Raw genomic sequence first — 10,043 nt, forward strand, 5'->3', positions numbered from 1 at the left:
TCTGAGGGAGAAATAGGGGGAAAAAACTAAAGTGAGGAGAAAAAGATGTAACAAGGGAGTCCCAGAATGTTAGTCGGGTACTAAATAAGCAATCGTGCGCACAATGTCAGTAAAACCCTCCTAGCTAAAGACGAGATTAACTTGCAAACCACGTAAAAGGATTGAAAAGTGATGTGCAGTTCCTGTCTGCTCCCTCTACATTCAGAAGTTGTCATGCCGCTGGTGCTGCAGGTACTCAAGCATTACATAATTACGCCAGACTCAAACTAGGCCAATGCTCTCCTCCTATCACGCCGCAGCACACTCAAGAGTGATTTTTACTGCGACTGTTCATATCCTGGCACGTAATACCACTTCACTGATACTGCTCATTGCCATTCTCAACACTCCGGCATTAAAATGTGGGTAAGTAATTTATAATAGCAGCAAGGCCTTTCCTCTTTGTCTTCAAACAAAAAGCAACAGGAGTTAATGACAGGTTTTATTTTCTTGTTATGTCTAGTCAGGAAAAAGAGCAGGGCTTGTTTTTAAAAATACTGTTTCCAAATGCAACAGTTACTGTCCAGGGGAGGTTTGAAAGTAAACTTGGATTTCAGATACACTGAAACACAACCTCTATACATTTATATTCAAAACGGCAGAGCCACACTTGTAATGGTTTATGTTAAGTTTACTGATATTGGGTTATTCTTTGTTTCTCCTGCATTGAAAGTACTATATTACTACTTACTACTATTATTGTGTCATTCCTCATTAGTTTCAGTTGTTCCTGTTTAACCTGGCCTCCTTGTACAGAAGTCTTGAGCTACACTTCACAACATAATTTCTTTATATGTTGCTTCCAAAGAGCCATAACTTCTTGTCATTTTTAAAGACGTCTTGAGCATCAGTTCTCCTTTTGGTATTGGCTGTGTTTTCTTTTTTGTTTGTTTATCCACTTTGAAGTTAGGTTGAATGACCTTTGAACCAATCAACCTAACTGAATAAGTCCCTCTTAGCAAGATACCAATTATTAGTAGACTGTCAAAAACGTACATGATTTGTTCGCATATCTTTAGCTGAATCTATAAAAAAAAAATAACACAGTTTGATAGGCATAAAATAGAATCTTTGCACTAAAAACTAGCTGTAAGAAAGCGTGCTGTGGAGTGTGTTCTTAGAAAAATTGTGGATCAGACATGGATTGGCCTCCCCAGATCCCAGACCTCAACTTTACTGAAGCAGTGTGGGATCATTTTGACAGAAAATGAATCCAACATCCAAAAAAGAGCTCTGGATGTCCTCTAAGAAGCCTGGAGAACTGTTCCTGAAGACTGAAGAAGAAATGACAAGAAAGTTTGCCTAAGAGAGTTTAGGCTGTGTTGACGAATAAAGGTGTTAATACCAAATATTGACTTTCCACCTTGTTAGAATTGTACAAACTGCACATGTTTGTACATTTTTCAGTGAATTACTGCCCTTATTCTCCATTTTCCTAGCAAAATATAACGGAAACCTTTGCACAGTATTCTATTTAGTTTGAGTCAGCCTTTGTCAGATTGTGTGTCTACCATTTTTTGTGCTATTGTATGTTTCACTGACTTGTTCTCCATCTCATTTTTTTTGTCTTTGTTGTGCTTCTCATTTGGATTGTTTGTTACCCTTCAACAGCTTAGTATAACAAACCTCAGTCTATCTACATTCTCTTTTGTATTATGCTTAACAGCGCTAATAGCATATTGACACACCATACATCAGCGCAATATGCTCTTGTGAACCTGACTGTCACGAGTTAAAAAATGGCCAAAGCTTTGTATCACCTTCTGCAAGAGAAAAGACTGTGGAGCTCAGAGGTTTATGATCAAATTTATCAGTACAATAAATCGAGGAACTCAATAAACTCTGGACAAGAGGAGGAGAGAGAAAAACAGACAAAGTGAGGGGCCAGCCAGATTCATTCATCTCTTTGTGTGCAGGCAGAGTGACAGCCAGGGATGTCAGAGAGACACAATCAAACCAAGACCGAGATAGAGAACAGACAAGGACAGGAAGACACAGAGACTGGTGAGTGAGTTCACTTGCTGCTGTTATTGTGTAACTCATGTCGCCACATCACAGCCCTGCAGACTACAGCGTTTTTCAATGTACAGAGCCACACCTGCAGCAGCAGTTACAAATCCTCCAGCTATGCTGCTGTTAATTAAGCAGAAATGAAAAACAGGGAGATGTCAGTCTCAGTCACACACTTCACTAAATCTCCAGGACATGGTCTTGTAGCAGACACCATAAGACAGGCGGGGAGGAGATGGACTGAATGTACAGATAACTGGAAAGAAGACAGCAATAGAAACCCTAAACTTTCTTTTGCTCAACCTTCTTTCCCATCAAGGAAAAGAAAGTTTGAAAGAAAAGACAGAGAGTAATAAAGAACCACAGAAAGAAAGAGAATGACCTTTTAAAGCCTTCTTTTTATGGGCCTCAGGAATGATGTCTGCTTCTCTACTTCCTCCCACTTACAGTGAATCACACATTCACAGCTCAGCTTAACACTCCCTAACATCTTGTATACACACAGCTAAACTGCGAAGCCAAAGGACACACACATTTTCGTGCCAATTTAAACCTCCAATATCCACAAATAAACAAAGAAATCTGGTTTGACGATATGAAGGATATGGAAATGTGGTGTACTCTTAAGAAAAAACGCAATTTAACACCACTGACATCTGTGCAGAGCAAGTGAAAGAGTAGCAGGCATGTGTGAATCTTGAAATCTGTGTTCCATATGTGCATGCAGAGAGGCTGGATTGGCTTAAGGGAGAGGCATCAATACAGCTAATGTCTAATTCACTCTGATAACTTTCTTTCTTCCTTTCCATACTGTCATTTCTCATTGCCTACCACTCAACACCCACACACACTCATACAGACTCTCCCTTCCATCACCATAATTATCATTCTGTCCATAAAACCACAAATTTAGCTACTGAACCCACCTTAGCTCACGGCTGCCAGGCACCAAGGTCCTAAACTCTCAAAATGTTCTGTGCATCTATATTACTGGCTCATATCTTACTTTCTTGTTGACACTTTCTTTAGAAGCTTCATAATAGTAGAATTTCCAAAAAATGAATTGGCACCTGCCACAAATAAGACAAATACAGTGTCTTTAAGCAATGATTCATCAAGTCATGAAAAAACAAGCTGCAGCTACATTATTTTGTTATATGGATTGCACTATTGTGTGAGTTCGACTATAAATATATCTTTACCCAGGCCCGAAGATGCCCTTTTAAGAAAATATTTATTTTCTTATTCTTTTGTTCTGCCACATTTTACTGACACAATAATGTAGGATACAGCAGAGTGGCTTAGAAGTAATCAAACTCACAGGATAATATATTAGCTATACCAGTGTAACTGCTTGTTAACAGAAATATTTAATGGCAGCGACTCATTTAGACATGTAAACATCGAGTATCAGAATGGGGAAGAAAGATGGAAGAAGTGACCATGACTGTGGCACAGTTGTTGGTGATGAGACGATATGCATATATGATAAGCATTTTAGAATTAGCAGAGTTACTGGTAACCCTCTCTGGGTTTATAGAGAATGGTCTGAAAATGAGAAAACATCCAGTGAAAATACCTTGTCGATCTGAGATTTGCCAGAATGCTTTGAGCTGAATGGAAGGCAACAGTAACCCAAATAACCACTTGTTACAACACAAAAGGCACAGGCTCACCAAAGTTGGACAAAAGAATATTGGAAAAACCTTCCCTGGTCAGTTAGTCTGGATTCTTGCTCCAGCAGTTCAAGGGTCAGATTAGGTATACTGTAAACAAGATGAAAGCATGGATCCATCCAACTTTGTATTAAAAGTTCAGTTGTTGGTGGCATTATGGTGTGAAGGATAGTTTCTTGGCACACTCTGGCCCCCTTAGTACCAATTGACCATTGTTTAAAGTTCACAGCTCTCCAGAGTATTGTTGCACGTCCATCTCTTTGACCAGTGTATACCATAACCAGCAAGGTCCAGCTAATAAAATAGTCAGTGACTGTATAATTATATTTGATCTACTCAGATTCATACACACTTGAATCTAAACTGGGCTACATAGGAAAAAGAAAAATGGCAAATAAGTCCTTATGTCAATCACAGAGGACACTCAGCTGTGTTTGATGAAATAACAAATAATTTAAACAATATTTAAGAGATTAAATTCTTCCATTTTTTAATTAAAAAACCAATTAAGTGACATTAAATGCAGCATTCAAATATCCTTTGAAAGCTAATATAGGATTTTATGGATGTGATCTTGGATTTGCTGAATTTAGAAAAACACATTTTGGATCCTAATAGCAATATTAAATGTTGCAAAATAATACTTGAGAAAATAAGCCAGGAGATGATGCATTTCTAATGGAGAATTGATGGGGGATGAAATCATGATTGCAGAGATTTGTGGGATGGCTACTCCTGACTCTAAATAGGATTCTTGTGGGTAGAGGATTGGTGCTGTTTTCCGCAGGAGGATTGTCATTAATTAGATGTCATGGCGGAAACACTTTGTTCCACTTAACTGTGGGCGGAAAGACACACTGACAACATCTGCCGTCGTCACTGTGAGCAGCAAGTCACAAACAGAGATGTGCCCGTAATAGGTAATTACTACAGACATGACCTTTTTATACAAGTAAAATGCAAAAGGAAGTTCATGGCTTAAGTTTCTGAAACTATATTCTCCTCACTGTTGACAAACATTCGTATTTGAATGTAATTTTATACCATTTTCCCGTCCAAAAGGCATATTCTCCTCTGTGTTTAAGATATATAACATTCATATCTTGCTACATTAGATTATCTCAGTCCTCTTTAAATCTTGAGATATTATAAACAGATGATTTTCTCCAGATCTCTTCATTAAACTCTGGACTGCCGTTGTGAGTGAGTGGTATAATAGGACATCTACAGTCAATGTATCTATGCATGCAGCTGTCCTTAATAACTGAGTGTGTGAGAGAGATTGTTCTGTACTTGTGGTTAGTGAGTGGACAAATTGGTAATGTTATATCCTCACTGACATCTCCTGCAAGAAAATCAAGCTCACCACTATTGAATAGTTGATGCAGTCAGGACCATGGACAGCTCCTTAGCCTTAGTAATGCAGACCAGCGCAAACGCCCTGAAAACTGACCTGGAGACTGTAAATGTTACCTTTAACTTTTTTTTTATTGATCATAATTTTAAAAACAGAACAGCTGGTTTTGCTTTTATGTACATCTTTAAGGTTAAAATGTGAAGGGTTTTAACATCTATAAATTTGAAATAACATTTATGAACTTAATTGAAGAAATATTTCAGTTTGAACTCATCCTTTAAAAACCTCTATAAGCCTGCAATTATTTAAATCACACTCCAAGTACAGTGTGTCAGTGGGCCACGTTAGACAAAAGCAAGCCACCAGTCCTTTAATATCTCACTGTAAAACAACTGTGATATGGAAGCAGGTGACAGAGTAGCATATCAGTGTGATATATGCGATCATTTATTACACAAAATGAAATCAACAAGAGTAAAACAATACAAGTGAGTAATGTGATGACTTGTAGGACTATACATGGAGCATATTTACTTACACGTCGTTGTGGGTTATGCTATGTGAGTAAGACTAAGAGGGAGTAAAGGATTCGAATTTCTAAACACGAAAGCAATATAGGAAAAAAGATCGAGAGAGAAGAAAGAGGTGCTTTATAGCGAGACATTTTCAGCTGACTGGATGTGGCATTTTTGGTCTACCGTTCAAGGGAATTGGAGTCATTATGTCACTGAAAAGAGAGAGCAATAAGAAACATAAACTTCTTCAAAGGGAAGCACATTAGACGTATCATTTGCAAACTGTGTATCCTGGTGGATTAAAAAAGGAATTTTATTCAAGTGTTTGGTTTGTTTTTGTCTGTGAGTATGTTTCAGTGTTTTGTGCACATTTTGTTGATTTGGTGGTTGGAGCGCACTGTTGGTTTTGCATGTTGACAAACTGTTAGTTGTTGCCACCTGTGCCTGTTACTGATTAGGTCCTGGTTGTGTTTTATGGCTGGCAGCACCCACTTGTATCAGAAACCCTGAGGAAAGCCTTGTGCTGAAACACATCAGTTTTTTCTTACTTCCTTGTAGTATTTAGTACAGTATATATGTAATTGTTAGCTCTCATGAAATTCTCATTCATTATTATGATATCAGTGTGCTCACAAAGGCAGCGAAGAAGAGCGTAAACTAGGGTGTAGCAGAGTAGGATTTAAACTATACAAAAACGTATCTTTGGATATGTTATATGTAACATTTCCAATAGAAGAACTCAGTTTAGTGTTCAGAGTCAAAGATGCATATAAATCTGTTTGGTGTAATAATTTTAGTAATAAATTTATACTCTTGTATTACTTTACTTTTAACACGGCCACTGTGACTCCCGTGGTGCTGTCTACCCACTGGAAGGTCAGGGGAGCGATCCCTGCCTACTCCGGTTTGCATGCCGTATCCTTGAAGTATCCTTGGACAAGATAGTGAACCTTGAGTAGCAAATGTTAGACAGCACCTATGGAGAGATAAAAGTGCTGTCCACAGTGCACCTGAAGCACATCTGAACCAAAAGAGACCAACTAAGTCACTTCAGTGCCGATTACAAAGCACTGAGCTACAGCATAACACAAAAGAGTCTAAAAGAGGACACACTCTCAAGGTTAACTTTAAGACAGTTGTACATTGACACTGTATGTCCCCACTTAAGGAATTGGTTTTGAAAAGCTGGGACATTTTGGAGGATTTATTGTATAGCATTAGCAAGCTTTACACTTCAGCATAAAAGATGATGTATAACACAGGCTTTGTCCTCTGAAGAGCTTAATAGGTGTTTGCCCTTTCGTGAGAGAATGTGTGACTTCCATCCCACTTGATCTTCAGCCAAACATTAGCTTCCTTGGCATAATGTAGTAAGTCTCAAGAGCATTTTGAGATCAGTCGTTTATAATGCAGTTAATACCGTGCATTACTTTTGGATTGGTAGGCATGACACAAAAGCAAATGCTGGGTTATAACTGCGCAGTCCATTCACAACAAATGATTTGCGCTAACATTTAATACGTAGTAGTGTTTATGTGTGTGTATTTTATTTGTAAACTCTGCCCTTCCGATGACAACCGCAACCTTCTGCATCGCAGATTGACTTAATATTGTTTCCCTTAGCATGGAATGTTGTTTTAGCAACTATACCATAATGTCATTTTTAAAAGACACTGTAAAGATGTCAGTTTTTACATGTCAGTTTCAAAGCATTTTCAGCTGATTTCTCTAACCTGTACTGCTGATTATGCAGCTACAAGTGCCTCATTCATAAAACATAATTGAGTGGCCAATCTAGTTTTGAGAGTAGTGTGTGTTTGTGTAAACCCGTGTGTACATGTGAGCAGTCATAATAGAACGTCACACAAGACCTATGAGGTCATCTCTTTTATTTGCAAACTGTGGACACAGATGGCATGGGGTAATACCAATACAGTGAAGCGTGAGCTGAAGTGTGTGCGTGTGTGCGTGTGTGTGTGTGTGTGTGCATGCAAGCATGAATGAGTTGCATAACTAGCATCTCCAGGCATATATTAGCCTTAAGCCCTTCTGCGCCCACTGTGTCACAGAGCAGACCTTTCAACTGAATCCCACGCATTTAAAACCCCTCGAAATAGCTCATGTAGTTAGAATACCTCATATGATGAACACGCTCCGTCACTTTAATACAGCAAGTTGTCCTAACATACGATACAGTAACAATCTGGGGAATTTTCACACACATGTAAATAAAGGCTTGAAAAAAAGGTCTGCACATGAATTATGTGACTCACTCCTGCACATCTGTAGCCTATATGTAGTCCCAGACTTTTAAATTTAACACAAAAAGCTCCACTTCAGTTCAATGTGGCAACCAAATTTTATGCACATTTACAACCCTCTTGGAGAGAAGAAATCACAGTACAGTCTTTTGCATTTAGTAAAATCGCACATATACAGATTCTTCTTGAATGTGTAGTTTAACGTTTTGCTCGCCTTCTAAGCAGAAATCAAACAGCTACCATATCAGCAGGACCAAGAGCAGGAGACCATCCGTGGTTTTATTCAGTGAAAAAACCAGAGGAGAGGCAGGGAGAGGCCGGCGCTACAGTCAGAAGCCATTAACTTCTCCTTCACGTAGCAAAACATCCTCACTCACGTCACCCTTCAAGCTACTTTGCCACTTCTCTCCTTACTCCTTGAGCTCAGCTAAGATAATACTGTAAACTGTAGTATTTGCACTTGTTTATTTGTGTTACGGTGCTTGCTTTTGACCCAGCAGCAAACCGGAGTTGACTTTTTCACGTCAGACATCTCAAAGTTTCAAGCCTGAGGCAAGGTAACAAGTAGCTACAGCTGTTCCCCAGCAGGGGCACACTTCCCCAAATTTGCAGCAGCTATCAGGCCCCTCTTCTGTCAAACCAGCTCCCAGATCAGATTTAAGAAACAGACACTCTCTCTACTTTTAAGACTAGGCTTAAAACCTCCCTTTTTGATATAGCACATAACCAGGGCTGGATCAGGTAACCCTGAACCATCCCTTTGTTACGCTGCAATAGGCTCAGGCTGCTGTGGGAACGTCCCATGATGCACTGCGCATTTCTTCTTCACCTCTTTCCACTTTTTGTGTGTTTACACCTGTTTCTCTCTGTTCTCCTCTCCCCAGCACACCCCAGAGGTTTCTTTCTGTTAAAAGGGAGTTTTTCCCTTCCTACTGTCGCCAAGTGCTTGCTGACAGGGGGCCGTCTGATTGTTGGGGTTGTTTCTATTGTAGGGTGTTTACCCTACAATAGAAACTGCCTTGAGGCAACTTTTGTTGTGAATCGGCGCTATATACAAATAACTAGATTGAATTGAACTGAACAAGCTACAATCTCCTAAATGAAATAATTTTCAGTAGTTTTACTTTTCTTTACTTTTAACACATTTAACCAACCAAAACTGTGACAGATGCTACAACTGTGTATTACTACAAAATGATAAAGACACTTTGGGCACAGACAGCTTGCACTTGTTTTAGCTATAAGCATGCTGAACATAAAGAGACAGAGTGTCAGAAAAATGTGTTTGGTAACATTTGATGTAAGTATGTTTTAAGCTTTAATATTATACTAATCATGACCCCATTCTGGTCACAAAAGCTCTTAAATCATCAGGTGGAGAACCAGAAAGTAAGAATATGCAAAGGGTCCTGTAATGTAAGTAAGTAAGAGTAGCAGCCATGGCTTCCACCAAGTGCTCACCAAAAATAGGTATCAGAAGCACAAACTGGAATATAATATAAAAAGCATTCAGTCTGAAAATGATCTTAACAGGGCGAGGAAAAAGGAGTGAGCCCAGATGTGCAAACTTAACTATATATGCTGTGTAGGAGTGATCCAGCTGGACAGAACATGCACAGCCCTCCAGGGAAAACTCTGGCTTCCCTTAAGAGTACAAATGCCCCACAGGAAACATTAAGGCATGGGAGTGTAAACACTGAAGTGTGTGTCTGTGTGGTATGTGTAAAAATGTGGAAGCAGGCAGTAAGAGTGAAATCAGGCCCGACTGACATGGGCAGTAAGGCTTCAAGTCACACTTATGACATAACACATTTGATGTGAGCACGACCTATTGTTCCCTCCGGCCACGCAGAGAATATCAGAGGGTTGGAAAATAAGTTCGGAGGAACGTCAGTGTAATGCTAATGAGGAGCCCAGGAGCTGGTTAGGGATTACATGTGCTTGGATGGAACTTAATGTTCACATAATGCTTGGGTGGACCTTCATGTTCAGAATAGAAAAGTGCATGCGCACACACACACACACACACACACACACACACACACACACACACACACACACACACACACACACACACAGTCATTTTGAGTCAAGCCAGCACATAACTCCTCAACCAAATTTAAAAAACTTGCTCACATATACACACACACTAAGCAACGAGGCGAAGCATGCACATACCCAATAC

General features: G+C 39.4%; 1 protein-coding gene across 4 annotated transcripts in view; it reads right to left on the reverse strand.

Annotated features, from left to right (window-relative positions):
* rimbp2a (RIMS binding protein 2a) overlaps positions 1 to 10,043 on the reverse strand; it is an 83,001-nt gene that overhangs the window by 34,912 nt on the left and 38,046 nt on the right. The gene's annotated exons all lie outside the window — the stretch shown is intronic.

This window comes from Haplochromis burtoni, unplaced genomic scaffold (genome assembly GCF_018398535.1).
Source record: "Haplochromis burtoni strain Fernald_Lab_line unplaced genomic scaffold, NCSU_Asbu1 Contig_118, whole genome shotgun sequence".
Lineage (NCBI taxonomy): Eukaryota > Metazoa > Chordata > Actinopteri > Cichliformes > Cichlidae > Haplochromis > Haplochromis burtoni.